The 21,264-nt window shown below is 39.1% G+C and overlaps 2 long non-coding RNA genes across 2 annotated transcripts; one reads left to right on the forward strand and one right to left on the reverse strand.

Moving 5' to 3' along the window:
* Positions 1 to 154: 154 nt before the first annotated feature.
* On the reverse strand, positions 155 to 4,599 carry LOC111324249 (uncharacterized). The gene is made up of 2 exons (XR_002694249.2): positions 3,316 to 4,599; positions 155 to 2,342 (listed from the first exon to the last, which is right to left on the reverse strand). It is a non-coding gene; the product is annotated as an uncharacterized LOC111324249 (long non-coding RNA).
* Positions 4,600 to 14,099: 9,500 nt separating this feature from the next.
* Positions 14,100 to 17,185, forward strand: LOC148730513 (uncharacterized). The gene is made up of 3 exons (XR_016002125.1): positions 14,100 to 14,354; positions 16,431 to 16,502; positions 16,611 to 17,185. It is a non-coding gene; the product is annotated as an uncharacterized LOC148730513 (long non-coding RNA).
* The last annotated feature ends 4,079 nt before the right edge of the window (positions 17,186 to 21,264 follow it).

The following is a 21,264-nucleotide window of genomic DNA, read 5'->3' on the forward strand; positions in this document are numbered from 1 at the left end:
CCATAGACGAGTACAAATAGCGCGCTGTATTTGTACTCTAGAGTACCGGTTAAACAGGTTTCCTCGCATCGCGCAAGCGAAGAGTTGAATTGTAGTTACGAAAAAAAAAATGGCGGACAATTTGAATCATCTTTCCGACGACGAAGAGTCAGAATGGCTGGCAAACATACATCCAAGTTTATTTGATGAATCGAACGAAGAAAAACAGCTAGACGACCTGGAAATTTCTTCATTTATTGAAGAAACAGCAACACGACAATGCGCCAATTCCGTTCCGCTTCGCATACTTCTGTCACGCACTCCCCGTAAATAAATACATCCGCGAAATTCGCCCGCACTGAAATAACAGTTTGGCGCGTTAGATGATAAATAACTTATCATACGTTTTGTTGTGTAGTATCGCTGAGTATTTTTACTCGTTAACTGTATTTTTTACGACACAACTCGTAAAAATACTCAGCGATACTACACAACAAAACGTCTAATAAGATATATTTATTGAAGCACACACGAGTCCCTGAGATAGTAACCATTCATTACAAAAGTTTTCAAGAGTAGAAAGAGCATTTTGGAGACCGTCTGCTGATTTCGAAATGAGAACCAAATCATCAGCGTATAATAAGGAATTTAAGCGGGTTCCATTGGGTAGAATTATTGGGTCTGTATCATCGCGGTCCAACAGAAGTGGAATGTCGTTTAAGTAGAGGTTAAAAAGTACTGGGGAATATAAGGATACAACCTTGCCGTACACCTTTACTGTAACTGAAGAATTCTGTTCTTTTGTCGTCAGTCTTATTGAACATTTTGATTTTGAGCGGTACAGATTGTTGAATTAGAATTTTCCACCTATATTGTTTTGCAGTAGTTTGTAAAAGAGACCATCAAGCCACACTGAATCAAAAGCCTTTTTGAAAATGAGCTGGTACCTCTAGTGAACATTGCCTGATGGCAAGAGAATATGAACTATGTTATGTGTTATGCCAGTTATCAGTTATGTTGCGCCAATCCCGCTTAATCGATGACCCTGGAGGTAATTTACCTGAATCAGCCATTACAAGATATTCAATTCTTTCAATCAAACCCTCTCATCTTTCACGCACCCTAACTTGTGGAATACAGGGGAAGAAAAACTCAAGCTTCGAGAGTAACGCTCAGAGGTTACGCTTTCTCAGCTTGTGTTTGTATCGTCTTGACCGAAAAATGCCATTATAAAGGGAACACCACAAACTACAAACCGTAGGCCGTCAAACATCACACATCACATTTCGCCACAGAACCGCTAACAATCCACCGTTGTTCTCAAATTAGTCGCGCAACAGGAACGCGCACTAAAATTAGATTTAAAAAAATTATCATTGGAAGAGGGGCATGTATTGGTGAGAGGTTCTCTCAGTTCATATTCTCTTAACGATGGACCTTTGCCATAGAGAGTAAAACGAAGCGAAATATGAAACGGCGCAAGTGTAATAAACAAGAGAGTGAGTTGGGTCGCTACCCAACCCAAGCCTCCGACTCGTTTATCACTCCTCCGCTACTTACAGTGCTGATCACTATTGCACTTTGTTTTACTTTCATGCTTTAAAAATATGGAGTCAGATTGAAGATTATCACCTCCAAATGTTCGACAAGTTTGATGCTTTCTTCGTGTGAAAATCAAGGACGCACACAAGCATGAAAATGACCATTTTTGGAGAAAACAATTAATTTGACTTCTGCCCCATTATCGCAATTGAAGAAAGAAAAGCAAAAACACGAATGAGTGCCATTGGTTCCACGAAAATTCATGACATCATACTTGCGGGCGAGGAAACACTGCTCTGAATAACGAGGACCTACTCACAAACTATCACAAGTTTCGTAGACCAATCATAGAGAGTAGTGAACGGAAACTACTGCCGTCCCATACTAATTTCGACTTTAAATCGAGAATTGCTCTACGCTACAAAATAATTACGATTTCTTCGCTTATGTCCTTAAGAAATTTATCTTGTTACAACAGTCGAGTGTCACTTTATAATATCAACTGCTTATTTGAGCATTTCTGTGTACACGCTGTAATCGATGGCTTTAAAACTACCAGGCGCTGTCGCTTTTATCTTGTTGTTTAATTCACATGTTTGGGTGTAGAAGTTGAAGTTAAAACTGACACAGTTTGCTTCCCTCATACAAATCTTCAGGCATGACGGGTAATCTGCGACCTGGCTTGAATTATATGCATGCCCCATCAGGACGAAATGCATCTCGGATGATTTTTGTTCGCCACAGCTCTGTTCAGAAAGGTTTGCAATGCATGCCAAGGTGAAGAGAATTATTACTGAGTGCAATGCCATTCTGTGATCACGCTGGAATAGGATCATTAAAGAGTTCAAATTAGGTTTGATGGCGCAATCTTGTCGCACAGCAATGATATTATCAACAATCGCAACGGACCAGCTAATATCCAATCGGCTGCTGATAAGGGAGCAACGCTACTTACAACCGGTTGACCGGGAAAGGTCTGGACACGAGACTATAAAATTACTTATTGACTGGGAGAGGGGTGAGGATTTAAGGGGGATCACATGTTTTCAGGGGGGACGGAGGGGGATCAGACGTCGCTAACAGAGTTAAAAGGGGTGAGCATGGAAAAATTACTTCTAAAGAGGTAGAATACTGCAGAGCCTTGGTGGGGAGGGGAGGGAATAAGGTTAATTTTGTAGTACAAAAATCCTTCGACCATGGAGGACCTTTGCGTCTACGTGGTACCCCTCAGGCATAACCGGGTGCAAATCCCCCTCGAGATCGCCTGAACTAGCATGGGGGACAGTAAGTTTAATTTGTCCTGAAAGTTAACCGTGTTTCTGTTTTCCCCTAGGAAATCTTTACATAATTATTAATCTACACTTAGTGCAGTAGAAAAGCTTTATGGGTTAATTTCGCACTTCTTTAATTTCATTTTGCGTTAATCACTCTAGCAAGGCGTCAATCACTTTTATTGAATAATTTATCCTGAATTTGAAGAAGCCGAATATAATAAATCAGGTATTCCCGGCGGCATTGGAAGAACAAAGTTAAAACCGCTCTTTTTTTAAACAGTTTTTCATGCGAAAGAAACTTGGTAGATATATCAAACATTTTTCAAGTTTGTTGAAATTCAAAGGTGCATGAAATTAATCATGACCGACAGCGTGTCGTTCACGGTTATGTTCGCATATGGAAATCATGTACAATCTGCGTTTCATAACGACATAGCGATTTCGCTTATCCCACTAAGATTTGTCGCTTTAGACACAATATCAACTGTCTTTGAGATGTAGGCTTTTAGTAACTGCTTACCATTTTGTGGAAGTTTGTTGGCAAAGTATTGATGAATTTTTCCAGGTTTGGACTTGGCAACGTTTTCTCTTCTGACTTAATAAACTGTTATAATTCTAGAAAGTGATTAAAGTTGCCAACTCACAGGATGAGGGTTTCATACGGCAGGCAGGTGTTTCTAACTTGTTTACAGCAGTGTAAGCTCGTTCTGATTGGTCATGTTATACGTTGATTAACAAAACAATTTTATACTCAAGCATTGATTATAATCATATAATGATGAACCGGTTTTTTATATTTTCAGCATTCAAATGAAGTATTTTTGGCATTAATAAACCGTCTCCGTAATGGAACAGAAGAAGAAGCGAACTTTTCTCTTGCGGGCTTTCTCAGCACTAATGGAGTTGCTAGCAGACTTCGAAGGAACTGTTCCACCGATGAGGCGTTTGATAAGCGCTCCTCTGAGTATCAGGGCTATTTACATAACCGAGGTTATAACCCTAGTTTGGTTTCACAACAATTTGAGAAAGCCCAGTCCATCCCCAGAAAAACATTGCTCCCTCCTCAACCCAAGAAGTCCAAACAAATCTTTCCACTGGTGCTTGATTTCAATCCCCGCCTACCCAGCATTGGAAAAATTATCAGTAAGCACAAGCATCTTATTTATGATTCACCATCTCTTAAAACAATTTTTCCGGTAGGGTATATCATCCCAGCTTTTCGTAGAACTAAAAACATTAAAGAAATCTTGAGCAGTAAGCCTCGTCAATAACATTGCACCCCAGATAATCAGCGGGGTTGCTTTAAGTGTAAATCCAAATGCGATCTTTGTCAAAATTATTTGAAGGAAACGAATTGTTTCACTAGCACTAGCACAGACAGGAAGTATCCCATCACGCAGACAGTTGGCTGCAAATCCAAAAATGTAATCTACCTAATCACCGGAACCTCCTAGATGGGTCCGCCTTCGGCGGCTCATTTCTCCGAACCCCCTTCTCAAAATCCTGGATCCTCCTCAGAAGTCTTATGTATGGCGTAGATTCAGTTGTATGGCGGTATTCAACTTGATGGTGGTGCAAGTTAGAACATTGTTGAAGATACAGTTGGCGATAAAAATGGAACGAAGATCTTTAAGTTCAGTATATCGGAAAAAAATTGCGAAGACTCGTTACAACACTGTTTGTTCATGGTATCAACTCACTAATAAAAGATGTTGCCTCTCCTCCCAAAAGAGATGAAGTTTCACAAAATGAAATCCACTTCTCAAAGTATGGTGTTCTTAAAAAGGACATCATACCATGAGAAGTGGATTTCATTTTTTTTCAGTTGTCACCTTAAAAGGTGCAAGCCAATGACAACTGAAAAACTTTGTGAGCCAGTGAGGTATCTCGACAGATGGTGGCGGTTAAGATGTTCGATCGCATTTTTAAATTGCAGATTAGACGGCTTTTATAATAGCCGAAGATAAATATCATGTACATATGGTGCACGATCCTCGCAGTAGATAGCGCTCTTTAAGCAATAGCGAAAATCAGACCTGAAAAAAATCAGGCCTGTACGGGATTCGAACCACTGACCTCTGCGATACCAGTGCAGCGCTCTACCAATTGAGCTAACAAGCCAACTGGGAGCAGATTTTTTTTCAGGTCTGATTTTCGCTATTGCTTAAATAGCGCTATCTACTGCGAGGATCGTGCACCATATGTATCTAATACCGCAGTTCAAACTATATGAACTTCAAATATTTCATTGTATCTGATTTATCACTTTCACGGGTTTATTACGAATCAACTTAACGGCCTGCTCCCAGTTGGCTTGTTAGCTCAATTGGTAGAGCGCTGCACTAGTATCGCAGAGGTCAGTGGTTCGAATCCCGTACAGGCCTGATTTTTTTCAGGTCTGATTTTCGCTATTGCTTAAATAGCGCTATCTACTGCGAGGATCGTGCACCATATGTATCTAATACCGCAGTTCAAAATATATGAACTTCATATATTTCATTGTATCTGATAAATATCATGTTACACACGCGGCGGTAAATTTTGCAGCTAGGATTGTCCAGCGGTAACCACTTGATCAGAAAAATAGTCTGAAATGGTTGACCAAATAAACAAACTCCAACATCAGAGACTACAAGACTTAGCACCAAATTTTTGAACAAAGGCTTCGGCACAAATAAAATCTCTTGCATGACGTTCATAATAACCGGCAATGTTTAACATGATGGCGGCATGATCTAGAAATTTTGGAAGACATTGTTGTAGTTAACGATGAAATGCGATCGATGCTCTCTCAACACTTTATGAGCGATCCTCTAGGAGATCGGAATTATTGAAGAATGTCTTCCCAAAACGATCCGTTCACCATAATAAATTCCCGCAGGATATTTAACAACTTTATGCCAATAAAGTGAGTTTCTTCTATGTGTCCTTGCCATTTCCTTTAGGATTTATCTTCCTCTTTAATCACTTGCATGGTGGTTTTACAAACACACGGATGTAAGTTATAAATAGTTACGCCTTTTCTTTTGTTATTGGCGTTTTTTTTTTTTATGCTTCTGCTGTTCCCCTGGCCTTATGACCCATCTGTGACCATCTGGCTCAAAAAGGGATCTTACAACTCGTGAAAGGTTTGAGTTATGTTTTCCTGGGACCTTAAAAAACATCTTTATAGGTAACAAGATACTCCTTAGGAAATAAATAAACAAATAAAGTTCCTTTTTTTAATTGACGATTTAATCCAAACAAATAATGGCAATTCCATGACACTATCTTGTTATTAGGAGAATAAACGACAAATAATTAGTATAAGAGGCTCATATGGCACAACAACAATCAGGGAAGGGTATTTTGTAACTCGTAGTACAAATCAACCAATCATCTTCCAATACAGCCTGATTGGTTCAGTTGTACCGCGCGGAACAAAATAGTCTTCTATAATTGGCTGAAGGGCCATAAGAGCCCCGTATATTACTCAAACACCCCATTTTTAGCTATTTCGATAATGTGCACTTAAGTTTTCCAGCAAATTACTGAAAAACAAGAAAGAGCCACCTCGATCAGCATGGTCACGCAAGAACTGAGCTGTCGCCGCAAAATTAGTTAAAAAAAAGGAAGTTATGTGACATGTTATCGAAAAGGTAAATAAAATTAAACACTTTTCCTCAAGCTTCGCTCTAGGAAAACTGTTCACACCTTGGAACAGATAATGTCCGCGGGAAAATATTTTCGCAAAAGGAAACTATATCATGCTCAACCTCATCCGACTACCGGCAAACCTCTCACTGACTCGTCTCAAATCTTTCCGCGCGCGAAATCACGCGCGAAATCACGCGCGTCCTTCAGCGTAGTAATGAGGACCTGTTCACAGGACACAACCTGAAAACAAATTAGAAGGATGCACTCGAATAATAAAATCCATAAAAAGAACTTTCTAAATATCGAGGGCTTTGCGCCTGGATCGCCCTGAAAGCGTTTCATAGTTATCTATTTTATCCAAAGATATGATGAAATATCAATTTCTATGTGTTAAGTGGATCCTTGGTTTGGAGCCTGTGGCGCTTTTTGAATGCTCCTTCTCCCCATATTTTTTACCTTCTTTCTTTTTTCTTTCCTTTTTTGAGAGTTGCAAGGATCGTGCGAACCTCGCTCCCAGGGTCTCTCATCTTTCCGCCCCCTGGAGTACTGAGAGAAGGGGGCGGGAAGATGAGAGACCCTGAGAACGAGGTTAGGATCGTACAGTCAGCTACATAGTAAAAATAATAATAATGATTACTTATGTTATACTACTACTACTACTACTACTACTACTACTACTACTACTACTAATAATAATAATAATGATAATAACAATAATAATATTTTTTATAATAATAATTTTATTTCAAAACTTAAAACATTACAACAACTTTGCGTGGGTAATGGTTTTTCCTCTCGTACATTTCCAAATTAGTTGACACGGAATACATCTATTAAATTTGGTTCTCTAGGATCAGACTCGTATCAGACCCAAACTAACTTTGATAACAAAAATGACCTACATATAAAAATCGCGAAAGCAACTATTAGTTCGTATTGAAAGAATTAAACAAAAACGTGCATCAAAATTATCCTTGTAAATTACATTAAAAAAATATATGAGAAGGGAAATGACACTCTTACTCTAAAAAACTGTAAAAACAAATTTTAAAAATGTCTAGCCTATATTTGCCATAGCATTGTCAATTAAAAAAATCTGTAGCGAGTGTCTCAAATGTTTTTCTCTTCTTTCTTGTACCTCTTAAGCACAAGAGGGCGCATCGCAAGAACGCAAAAGAGATTTTGGCTCTAATCCAGGACATAGTGGTAGAGTATGTTTCACATTTCTTAATGAATATGAGTTCAGCTAAGCGTTTATGGTAAATTTTGCATTTAGTGCCCATCCCTCCGGTGGTACTAACGGTCAGGGGTGTAAAGGATCCTTGCTTTATTTCCAATACTCTACAGGCATACTTTCGTTTCTTCTCATTTTCGTGCTGTTTAAAGACTTGCTCGGATGTCTTCTCACGATAGGAGTCAGCATAAGGGTGGAATACCCGGACATCAAAGTATGCAGACTTCTGTCGCTCCCAAAAACCTCTGGCTAGAACATCAAGACGAGTATCTTGGGAAGTATGCAGGGGAGGCTCGATTTCCACATCTTTACATACGGTGCTAAGCAGTGCCGCCTCCAGGTCTCTGATCTCATTGTGGCGTTGTATCACAAATCCGCCATTTCTGCAGGTCATCGCATGGTCCACGTCAAAGATGTCACCACAGACGCACCGGTTTGGGATGTCAGAGAATTCCCAATTATATCTCAGCTTAAGGGCATCTCTAAATTCTCCTTTATTGGGATCGTTGTTAGGTTTCAAACGTGATGCTAATCCAGATCCTGTCGCTAGAACCTTCTACATCGTAGATATTATCAAGTAATTGTCACTTTCAAACAAGGCCTTACTTACTTACTTACTTAAGCCACTGGGCTTAATCATCCCCCAACTGCTATGTCCGTTAGGGAAATTGTTATTACCGCTAGGTTTCGCGTACGTGCTCTTTGGATAGTTATAACCACGAGGTTTTACTCAGTTAGATTAGTTAATTGTTCAGGTGTAGATTTCACTGCATCACCTTCTACTCGGCATTGGGCCATAGTTTCTCTACACTGTTACTCATCTACTCTACCAGTCAAGTTCAGTGCTTGTGCAAACCAAAGTGAGTAATCTATTCCTTGTCTTTTCTTAGGCTTATTTCTTGAGTTCTCTGTTGTTAGTCGTTCCAGTTAGGTTTCCTTTTATCGCCTAACAATAGCCTATCGTTATTAAATCGGTTAGTTAGTTCGTATCTCGAAATCGCGCTTGATTAGGCCCATATCTCCAATATAGGGTTATTTTGCCCTAAACTACCGTTCAAGTCGCATACCATGTAGCTTATTAATCGTTTCTTCCTTTCTTCCCTGAGATCAGTGTAAGTATGGATTATTCTATGCTTTCGTGTTACGGACGTTATTGCGAATGTTAGTGTTAGTTTCTTCGTTTATATTATTTTATCTTTACACTTCAATACGCTAGTCACGTTAGCTTCTATTTTAAAAGACCAAGGATACGATTGTGATTTACAAGGACAGAATATAGCAGACCAAGAATCCAAGTAGTCACATACAAGAGCAGTGCGTATCGTTAAGACGAACTCGACAAGAACTTCTGACTACGATATTGTATTTCAGTTCGAACCGGCATACGGTTTACATCATACGATTTGCGGATAAGCCTACAGCACGTAGATGAATTCTACCTTCGCCTTAGCACGCGCTATTCGTCTATGGAACATTGACCTCTGTCAATATTAAACTCTGTTCATTTCGTAGTCAGAAGTTCTTGTCGAGTTCGTCTTAACGATACGCACTGCTCTTGTATGTGGTTACTTGGATTCTTGGTCTGCTATATTCTGTCCTTGTAAATCACAATCGTATCCTTGGTCTTTTAACGGGATGACAGTTAGCCAACTGGGGGCACCTCTTTCTGATGCTTGTTCTTTCACTTTGAGCGAGTTCGGTGTTAACATGTTTTTTACCCTCACTTCAGATTCTTTCAGGGCCTCACGTTTCTTAGTAGCTATTGCCTGGGACTTTGCAGCATTGTTATCTGCTTCATCTGGAGTGTGGTGATCTTGATGTATGATACGCTGAGTCAGTGGTCCAGTAACAGTTACCGAGACTTCATACTCTTGAGATGCCAATTTTACAGTGTTTGCGATACCAAGTCCGCCCAACGCACTGGGAGAGCAAATAGGTTGCGCTCTTCTTCATTAATTTGATGATCTGTAATGGCAGGAATTAAAACATTTGCTGTAGCATTCTCAATTGGCTCAAGTAGATCACTTATATCAGGTAGTGTTCTTAAGAAGTAGGTTCAACGATGACGCAGTCCTACAGTGAATGCAGCATAGCATGCCTGAGGTTGGGAAACGGCGAATTCCGCAAGCTTAGTAACTTGGTTAACCCAGTCTTCTGCTTTGTCTCCGATGTATTCTTCTAAGAAGGCTCTAGATCCTAAAACGGCACCAAGGTGCTTGTGTCCTTCAGACGTCACGTTGATTTCAGTGTCAGCAAACAGTGCCTTTGCAGCACTTCCTTTCTCCGGCTTGGTGATTAGCCAACACTTTTTGGCATTCGGAAAGTAGCCTAGTCGAGGTCCACTTTAAGAGAGCACATTCCACCCACCACTTTCTAACCTCAAGAAGTGAACCACTTCCAGCAGCATCGTCAACGAACCAACACTGCTTAGTTGCGCTAGAAACTTGTAGTTGTGTGATGAGTGACTGGAGACTGATAGCGTACAGACTTCTTGCCAGTGGATCCCCTTGTGTGGTGCCTTTAACAGATTCCAATTCTTGACCACCGATAACAAAAAGCCGCGCAGGTTGTCTGTAAGTATTAATAGCGTATATTGCCATTGGAGGACATAATACTCTAATATTGTGTAGTGATGCAGATCTGTTTAAGGCGTTAAAGGCATTAGAGGCATCAATCAATAAGACTGCATTTGTGTCATCAGCTTCGAAGAACACTAATTGGTCGGACTGCTCCGTAATAACAATAATAATAATAAATATTTTATTTAAAGAGGGTTAACACTTTCTAGCCAAAGGCTAATAAACTTGTGGCCCTCGGAAAATAAAATTACAAACTATGAATATAAATACAATATAATAAAAATTTAAAACTTAAATTTACGAGAGACGCGAATAGTTGAATTACAATAACATTAACCCTCTTCTAGCAAGCCACACATACATGGTAGTAATTACTACTATTACTTTTTTTATATAGTTATGTAAAACCTTTATTCACTATAATCAATAAAAGTATTTACAAAAATTATGATAAAAATTGGCCCGCTTCATTTAATAATAATAATGATAAAATTATTTACAATTTTAAACCATATATCTAATTATTTACTGTTGTTATTTGTTTCTTGTTGAAATTAAGAGACAACATTATGTAAGTGTGTACATTGCAAGGCTGTTTGATGTGACACCTATTGCAGCCTAAAACACCCACAATGATTCCCGATTTCCATTGCAGTGAACCGTTCATATAACAACAAATCCCAAAAATCTAGCATTCTGCTCCAAGAGCAACACTGAAAAAGTGTCGATCTTTTAATATCAAAACTTGCTCAAGAAATCAAAAGTTTTCATTCAAAACACACCTTAGGGCCAGATCTTGCTGTTTGGCTGGAAAATGCCTTCTCACTTTATCCGCTAGCCCTTGTTCTTCCTTTTGACGAAAGCTAGTGTCGCAAACACAATCTTTGCCTCGTTTATGACCGAAAAGAATTCTGGGAAATTCCACCACAACTCGAGAAGGCAACACCTCACATTTCCATTTTAACAAATTAATAGAATCGTGTCGGGCCACCCAGTCCTACCAGCAAAATATCTTATCGATCGAGACTTTTGCCACTCAAAACTGGCCCAAAAATTAAGCCTTGGTAGGTCCTGGTAGCCATCCACAGATGGGCCAGAGACACGACTTCACTTGTGAACTCGCCAACCTTGCATGAAAGCATTTTGGCGGTCCAGTCTACATGAAACCACCTCTCACCTCTGTTTTCTTTCAAAGGCTTGCCTCTACCCACATTCCAGCTTAATGATGCTGTCCTGAGGGCTTCTGTAGAGGGAAAATGGCTCGAAAAACACTTATAAACGCGAGAGAACGAATCGATTTGAAGGCATCCAAACACGAGCGGATGATCTAGGTCACCTGACCCCAAAGTCTGAACCCACGGTGTCTCAAAACCGCAAGTATTGTAAGGGATAATTCATATAACGACAAACAAAGCGAGCTTAAGTTTTATATGGCCAAATTATAAGGTTTTTCGCCAGCTGGAAAAGGGTTAAAAACTTGCGTAAAATATAGATATAAATAGATATAAAAGTTAAATCCTAAAATGGCCTAAATGTTGCTTCGCTTCGAAGATCGTTTTAAATAAATGAGTTTTTAAGGACTTAACGGAGTCTGATTTTCTGATATTTAGTGGCACATTATTCCAAAGTCTTGTTGCTGATATAGCAAAAGAACGGCCTCTTTCAGTCTCACGCTCATAATAAGGACTGATGGAATTATAGCAAGCATACCACGTGCTTCTGTTATGTTGTGAATTATTAATTGTTAAGTTAGCTCAATTGGTAGAGCGCTGCATTAGTATCGCAGAGGTCAGTGGTTCGAATCCCGTAAAGGCCTGATTTTTTTTCAGATCTGATTTTCGCTATTGCATAAATAGCGCTATCTACTGCGGAGGATCGTGCATCATACGTATTAATTGTTAAGTGTTCATTGAGATAGTTCGGAAGAGAGCCATTTACATGCTCTTAAAAAATAGCACATTTGTTAATTTTACCTTGTTCATAAAAAGGAAACCATCTTAGCTTCTTAAAATGTATCACAAGGGTGCTGGGTGGTCAGCATATAAAATGATGTTAACCCTTTGACATTTAATGCAAGACCTAAAAGTCGATTTTCCTTACAGACATCTCGAGTCGCTTTACTTCTAATCTATCAGTACCATAAATCTATGTGATCATTTTTGTAATTCTCATCAGTTGTCTACTTAAAAATGTGTGTTGAGAAACTAAGGAGAAATAATACACGAAGTTTATTCGCGAGGGAGAGCTACATGAGCGAAAAGGGTTAACATCAGCTTGTTCAGTGAAATCAGTAGTCAAACAAGCGAGGTTTCTTTAAAGGGTAATTCGTTTTCACGAGTCAGTTGCCATCCCTTGATATTTGGAGTCAATTTTGTGCCGCAAAAATTACCAACAATCTAATTTCCACTGGAAGAGACTAGAACGAGCTCAAAGAAATGCTATTAATATACCGGGAAGGAACAAGAAAAATGTATGGGTTTAAAACGGATCGCAAATAACGATGCCACCCATAAATTTAGCTGAAAACTGGCATTTCAAGATGTGTATATTACTAGGTAGCTCCTATAACAGTGTCAAATATCATGATTGAGAATTTGACCCCAATTAGGTGCAGGCCAAATTTTTTAGCAATGAGTAGAAATTCTGCTATTTATTATGAAGATACTCAAAGGTAAAAGTAGAGCCTTTTGGGCCCTTTGTATCAAAACTCCGTCCATTGCGCGCATGAGTTAATTTCAAAGTTACGTTTACATTTACGTTACGCCTTTTGAGTTTCTCTTCCATTAAAGTCGTTCAGTGCTGCGGCTTATACTTGAAGTTTGGTTGTATAAGAGGAGACGCCGGCCTGTGTTCACATGCCAATAATCAAATTGTATACTAGGCACCAGTCTCCTGTCCTTTGATCAGACTATATGGTGCTTCTATTTCTGACCAGGTGACCTTTCGATGGAGAAGGTTGCGGACGATAGTGGGTAATTCATCAAGCTAAAAAACGTCAAAATTGTTTAATTGCCCAGAAAACTTATATTTTTTGGTTGTTCACCGGGATTTTTTGAGCTTTGAAACAATTTTTGGTGTCTAGTGCTTTAGCGCGAAAACACCTATGAAAGAGTGCAAAAAATTTCGAAAAATACTTCATATAACACAACTTATGACGTGAAGGTGTAGTCTGATCGTCCGGGTGAGTGTAGTCCTGAGAAGGACTGTTGTCGGTGGCAGTGACTGACGTTTCGACAACCTGTGCGGAAGTCATCATCAGAGTCAAGTGAATGATTGTTGTCAGTAGAATGTTCTTATTCCAGTTCGTGTGAAATGATCGGTTGATTTTACCGTGATGTTATTGGCTGTAAGACTCAAGTGACGTAAGTCGGTCGTGATTGGTCTGTTTCGGTCTGTCGGTAAAGCTAGGTTGTTCTTTTTCGGTCGTTTGTGATGTTTATGTCGTGAATGAGTCGTTTGTATGGGGCGGGTAGTCCCACCCCATACAAACGACTCAAACGACTCATTCACGACATAAACATCACAAACGACCGAAAAAGAACAACCTAGCTTTACCGACAGACCGAAACAGACCAATCACGACCGACTTACGTCACTTGAGTCTTACAGCCAATAACATCACGGCAAAATCAACCGATCATTTCACACGAACTGGAATAAGAACATTCTACTGACAACAATCATTCACTTGACTCTGATGATGACTTCCGCACAGGTTGTCGAAACGTCAGTCACTACCACCGACAACAGTCCTTCCCAGGACTACACTCACCCGGACGATCAGACTACACCTTCACATGTTACCCCCGGGTTCAAACCATTTACTGCACAACTTATGACGTCATACCAGTAAGAGCACGCTGAAGTATACATTTTGTGATGGTTGACATGACAGAGAAAGAAAATGTTAACCAAAAAAAGTGTAAGAAATCGATTTATAATCGCGAGAAGTCGGAAACGAAGAAACTACGACGAATCCCATAAAAAAAAAGGGCGAGGAATAGTAGGGACCAATGGAATTCGGAAACGAGAAGAAAACAAGTCGATGGATACGTGATGTTAGCTTTCGACGTTGTGCGTTGACAAACCCACGCGTGGATGGTGAACTAGGTAAGTGAAGCAGTCTTCTATTCTAACTATATAATGAATTTCCTCCGAATGCGTATTTCAGTATTCCACAGTTTTCGAAGTTGGAACAAATTTGGCTAAATTAAAGGCTTTGAAAGATGCCTTCGAGTATTCGATGACTGCTGTCTTCAAAGACAGCGCCGCATTTCCAATCGAAAAAAAAAAATCCAGGTTGTTCTTATGGTAAATGCCGAACAACCTAACCCTCGGCTTTGGTTGCCTGATGAGGACTTGGTTGGTTGTCCTTTAAATGTTGTATGATATTTGACTTTAAATTTTGTGCTCTGAGGCCGTAAAATTATAAATCTACATTCGATTCACACCAGGGCCGTGAAACAGTGGATCCGATCTGAGATAGGGTCTAAAAGTACTTACGAGTGACCACGAGTGATCACGAGTGAGATTAAATCAAAATATCTCAGTTTTGTTACTATGACGTCATTACGCAGTCAAATTCACATCATTTCATCAAATACCTATTAGAAAGGAGACTAATCTTTTCCGCGGCATACGTCCAATAATTGAAAAAAATTCAAAAAAATATATTTAAAAAGCCATAACTACAGCAAAACGTATATTTTATTATATCACCGTGTTATTTAACTTTTTGAAAACACGCTAAGCGTTTGATTTGAATATTTCCTTTGAGACACAACGCAACCAACGTTCCGCCATTGTCATCTACTCCTCCTCTACTCGACCGTAACAAAAATACAACTTCAGAGCGCGTGAAGTCTTTACGCTTCTTGTTTAATATAAGTCAGCCATTAGCGAACTTGACAAGAAACACGCAAACCCATTCTAAAGCGCGCGGAAACGCCCAAAATGCTCCCCCCATGGTTTCTAGCTGCCTAGTTCCCACGGTTATTGTTGTATACTATTTTTGGAATCATACGGAGAGGTTAGGTGTAATAAAAATTTGTCATGATAAACATATATTCATACGAATTGTTCACGGCCCAAGCGATATATAAGCTAAGAAAATAGCCGGACTATTACTTTGACGCTAGGAGTATTATGAGTTTACGACGCAAAACCCAATGAAGTATTTGTCCAGACCTCGTCGGCAGTTCATTTGAAAGTTGAATGGAATTTTCCAAAGTGAAGGGTTGATCATTGACATCATCGGGTTGTTAAAGGCTGGTTTTCACTTGCGACGGAGTTGTAGTCGGAGTCGTAATCAGAAGCGTGGAGTGATACGATGTAGTGAAATCAAACCGACGGAGTCGGAAACAGAACACCGATTCTGCCTATGACTCCGTCGCTTACGATCTAGTGAAAACTGCGTTGTCTGAGTCGGAAGCGGAAGCGGAAGAATAAACCAATCACAATTCTCGATTCCATCTTTCCAAAATGCACAAATAGCCGTAACAAATTTAAACGTGTGAGCTTGACTGTAAAATTACGAAATTAAAAGTTAAAAAACTCGAAACCTACCGAAAGTACAATTCACGATCACCAAGTCGTAGTTCGCTGACGAGGTTAGCATACTCTTCCTAAGCTGCTCGGCGTCTATAGATATCACGAAACCAAAATCTCTTTCTTTTTCGAACGATATTATTCCTGTATTGTCCCTTCCTGCGTAAAATAATGATTAATAAGAGCCAAAGTTGTTCTTCGTCCGCCATGTTGTCTTTGGCGCCAAAATTTGTACTTTCGCGGACCTGGAATCGAGCATTGTCATTGATTTATTCTTCCGCTTCCGACTCCGACAATGCAGTTTTCACTGGATCGTAAGCGACGGAGTCATAAGCGGAATCGGAAGAAAATGGGAACGTTCTGATTCTTCCGACTCCGATTCCGTCGAGCTTATGACTCCGCTTACGACTCCGTTTTTCGATTTTCACTAGGTCATAAGCGCACTTACGACTCCAACTACGACTCCGACTCCGTCGCTAATGAAAACCAGCCTTTAGTTTTTAAGAATTGTCGGGGATTCCATCTATCACAAGAGAGCTATTTTAGAGCTACTTTTGTGTCTCAATTATGCATTTCTAATCTTTATCTTGTTGAACACCACGATGTAATTCATGAACTGTACTGTAACTTTTCTCCTAGGTGGTCCGGCGGTTTTTTTCTCGGGCAACCAAGCCTTTGCTTTGATTTTCCTGAAAAAGTTCTTGTTTTTCCGTATGTATCTTTGTGATGAATTTCTCTTTTATATTACGTTGTCATAAAGCGTTTTGACAATCTTTAAGTGGCTTTTGCTAATTGTTTATTTCGTTCCTTTCAATTTAGAGTAATCTACTGTGATCTAGGCACCAACAGAGGGCAACAGAGCCAAGAAATTGTGGAAGTTATTCTTGAAGTAGATGCTTACTGATGTGTGATAGCAAACAAAATTATGTCCAGATCACATAGAAACAGGAATAATGGAAAGTTTTAACATCCAGAACTTGTTGTTGCTACATTTTCTTCTTTTTTAGGTTTTAGCAAAAAACTCTATTGTGAAATCCAAATGAAACAGAAACAGAAATTACAACAGTCATTTTTATCATCCAAAAATTATTTTTGTTATATATTCTTATTTTTGAGCCTTTTAAAAAGGAATAATGAGAAATTCTTATCTATCATCCAGGAGTTGTTGTGATTATATATAATTTTACTTTTTAAACCACTTGACATTATAACATTGTTGATATTTTCAGTTTTTTAATACTTGTCACAGCTCAATGAACATATCGAGAAAGCCTCAAAACACAACCTTTAGTGACAAATGAATCAACAAATTGTTTCCAACCAAACAAAAAAGGTTAAGGAGAACAATTTCTGTAATTGTTGAATAGCCAAATAAACTTATAGTTTCATTAGTGGATTGTAATTGTTTATGTTCTTATTAGATACAGTTGATCTGGGCAGCACTCCTTTACCTATTGGGTACACTCCAAGTTTTAATTTCATTACATCTAAGGTTAGCACATTATGTTCGTGTTCGTGTTCATGTTAAATTTTGACCGAAATTCTGGAGATCAATATGCAAGCTACTATCCAGCTGCTATGAGACCTTGGTACCTAATTGATTTTCAAGATTACTGCCTTTAACTGAATCAGTGAGGAAAGTAATGGTTGTTGATAGAAAAACAGTTAGTTTACTATAACATATTAGCGCGTTATGCCCGTGTTAAGGTCTGACAGGTAAAGAGTTGAATTTGATAAAGAATACAATTAGTTCTGGAAAAAAAACTGCTTATTTCATGGTGAACTTCCCTCACGGAACACTTTTATTGGCACTTCGATTAAAACGTATTGAACCTACTCTCTACAGAACTCTCTTCAAGTATACAAATTGAAATACATGTATCAACCATCCACATTAGTTTTAGTAGGTAGAACATATTCCCGCACTAGACGCATGTACGCTTTGCGGACCTATTTTTTAACGAGGTTGTAGCCTGTTTCACCTGTCCTCTTTCAGGTTGTTATCGACGGGTTCCTGTCCCCGTCTAGTGGTTCTTGAATCAATAAACTGAGTGCTAGGCTTAGCCACAAGTTGCTCGGCAACTTTTCGGCAACTTTTGAGATTTTCGGCAACTTTTTAGAATTTTGGCAACTTTCAGAATTTTCGGCAACTTTGGGCTTTTTGAGGTTCTTTGAAGCCACTTTCTTCACGTTTTGAGCCACATTGGTCAGTTTTCGATAGACATTTATTCAGTTTATTCTAAAATACAATAACTAGGGCCCCCCCATGAGTTGATTTTTGTAATGCCTTATCACGAGGTCGGCGGCATCACGTTGCAAGTTTTTCAAGATGGCGGACAATTACAGTGATTCCAATACATAGTGGCAACACGTCACATGAAAACTGTATTATGTGTGTATATAGCCATGTTTTGTTCATGTCATTCTGAAAGACTATTTGTTGATCAAGTGAAATGGAAAGAACCTCTGATTTTATCATTGGGCTTTGACAAATAAAATTTTGATAAGAAGCAAAGTGCGAATTTGTAATCTTTAACACCCGAAAAAGGTACGAAAAGCAGAAAAATTTTGGAAACTTTTTGGAAATTCAGCAACTTTTGGTCAACTTTTTGAAAAAAATAGCGACTTTTTGGCAACTTTTAGACACTTTTATCGGCAACTTTTTTAGGATTCATCGGCAACTTGTGGCTAGGCCTACTGAGTGCATGAGCTAGAGAAAACAAAAGGAGCTCACAAATACGAGTCGCCAGCGAGTATTTTTAAATTTTCAAGGGGGACAAGCGGGAATTTGCGCGGCTTTTTATGTGATAAATATTTCAAGTTTGTCAATGCAAGTCAGATTGAACACTCACAATGATAGTTAGAAGAAAAAAACAATGTTATTTGCTACATGTTCTCATCATTTTCGTGTCAGTTTTTTCCGACTATGATGAAAAGGGAAAAAGCTGACCTGGTCCAAAAACAATGTATTCTTATAGTGATTACCATTTTCGACCGAGTATGGGCCTCGCCTCGTGCATTGCGAGCTCCGCTGTAGAATCATGATACATAGCATCAAACGCAATGTTGTACTCTGAAAGCTTTAATTTCACCTACGGACTACTCATTACCCATGCTAAGGAATGGGTTAGCAAGATCCATCAAGAACCAGAACAAAAGATTTGACCCTCTTCCACGGGAAAGATGAAATTTCGTGACCCTTATGCAAGTAATGAGTTGAGTAGATAGCTCTTTACAAATGTCACTAAAGGCTGGTTTTCACTTGCGACGGAGTCGTAATCAGAAGCGTGGAGCGATACGATCTAGTGAAAATCAAACCGACGGAGTCGGAAGCAGAACACCGATTCTGCCTATGACTCCGTCGCTTACGATCTAGTGAAAACTGTATTGTCAGAGTCGGAAGCGGAAGCGGAAGAATAAACCAATCACAATCCTCGATTCCATCTTTCCAAAATGCACAAATATCCGTAACAAAATTAAACGTGTGAGCTTGACGGTAAAATTACGAAATTAAAAGTTAAAATACTCGAACTGAACCTACCGAAAGTACGATTCACGATCACCAAGTCGTAGTTCGCTGATGAGGTTAGCATACTCTTCCTAGGCTGCTCGACGTCGATAGATATCACGAACTCAAAATTGCTTTCTTTTCGAACGATATTATTCCTGCATTGTCTCTACCTGCGCAAAATAATGATTAATAAGAGCCAAAGTTGCTTTTCGTCCGCCATGTTGTCTTTGGCGCCAAAATTTGTACTTTCGCGGGCGTCGTGTTTGGTTTATTCTTCCGCTTCCGACTCCGACAACGCAGTTTTCACCAGATCGTAAGCGACGGAGTCATAGGCAGAATCGGTGTTCTGCTTCCGACTCCGTCGGTTTGATTTTCACTAGATCGTATCGCTCCACGCCTCTGATTACGACTCCGTCGCAAGTGAAAACCAGCCTTAAGCACTCTTACGACTCCGACGCTAATGAAAACCAGCCTTTAGAAGGCGGTAAAATTGAATATTAATAGTTTTTTTTTCCTTTTCCTCGAATTTCGAGCCAAAAAAGAAAGGGGAAAACGAGATCATCCCTGCTAAAACAGCAGAGAAAACAAAAACAGCTAAAAGAAATAAAGACGCATTTATGATTATTTTTGCGGCAAGGTCTCTCATGCATGGGAAAATAAATGCGTAAAACATTTATTAGGTTTTTGATCGGAAGGAAAGTAATTCGAAAATTTTAACATAACTGGTTTACTTCAGTTCCCTTCACACTTTGCCCTAAGCTAGCAAGTTTCATTAGGAATCGAAGTTGGGTGCAACGTGAAGGAAAAATAAACACCCATATATTAACTCAAAATTACTCAATGCGCTAATTTTCAGGTACTGTGAGCATTCGTCTCAACATTATACTGTGTCAATGGCTGTTAATCGCTGAACAACAAGAAAACACTTTTAGTGATTTGTCATGGACCACGCTTGCCTTCACATAAAGAAGTAGAAAGCTTCAACCCACAATAATCTTTGCTCTGTAAAATTCTTTTATAATAAGTTCCAGTCCATTAGACAGACAAAAATTTTAACTTCATCGATGGCGTAAAGTAATGATTTAACAAAGTCGGAGCTTTGGTTAAAAAATAGAAAAATTTTTTTTTCTATTTGCTGATTTTTAGCCAATACATCGATCGATCTTTCATTAATTTTGGACTTAAATCGCCAAGATGGCACACTGCTGACTTGGCATTTAAGACGTAAACGCAGTCACATTTGTTAAACACTATCACAAAACGAGTATCAACTCGCAGAAAAGAGTGTTTTAGCTAATGATAAGCATCCCCCTGAAGCATGAACTTTTCCTTGGCATTCTTGAACCCATTGAAACGCGCTGTCGGGCTATATGCGTTTTTGAGACTCTTTTCTGAAGTTTCCAAAAAGACTTTAATAAAACTTGTTCAAATTGCATCAAAAGAAAAACAACTTGAGGCAAGAAAATTGGCTTATGTTCTCAAATATTCATGATCGGTTGCACATAGACCCGTATCAGTGTCACCATTATAGCAGAACAAATAAAACTCCACCTGGCGTCGTGTTCAATACGTGCTCCACCAAGGGAATGTCGTTTATTTCACATTTAGTTCGCGAGTCGTTCTACCGTGGGAAACTTTCGCTTCCTTTTGTTATTAAAATACAGTCTACAAAGCCCGATTTAAGTGTAAAGAAAGATAAACTGATAAAGAACGAGACAAACAATGAGAAGAATACCTGTTATGTTTTCTGCAGCACGTGGACTATAACAGAATGACTTCAAATTTCTAAAACGGTCAATATAAAACTTATTAGAGGGCTTTAGCACCACAAGTTTTGCTGGGAAAAGAAAATCTCGCTTCTACAGACGTTGCGAGAGTGTCGCGTCAATTACGGCATGTGCTCAAATGACCTGGATGCCCAATTTCAAGAGGCCGGTTTTGTTATAAAAGTTTGAATGTACA

This window comes from Stylophora pistillata, chromosome 5 (assembly GCF_964205215.1).
Source record: "Stylophora pistillata chromosome 5, jaStyPist1.2, whole genome shotgun sequence".
NCBI lineage: Eukaryota > Metazoa > Cnidaria > Anthozoa > Scleractinia > Pocilloporidae > Stylophora > Stylophora pistillata.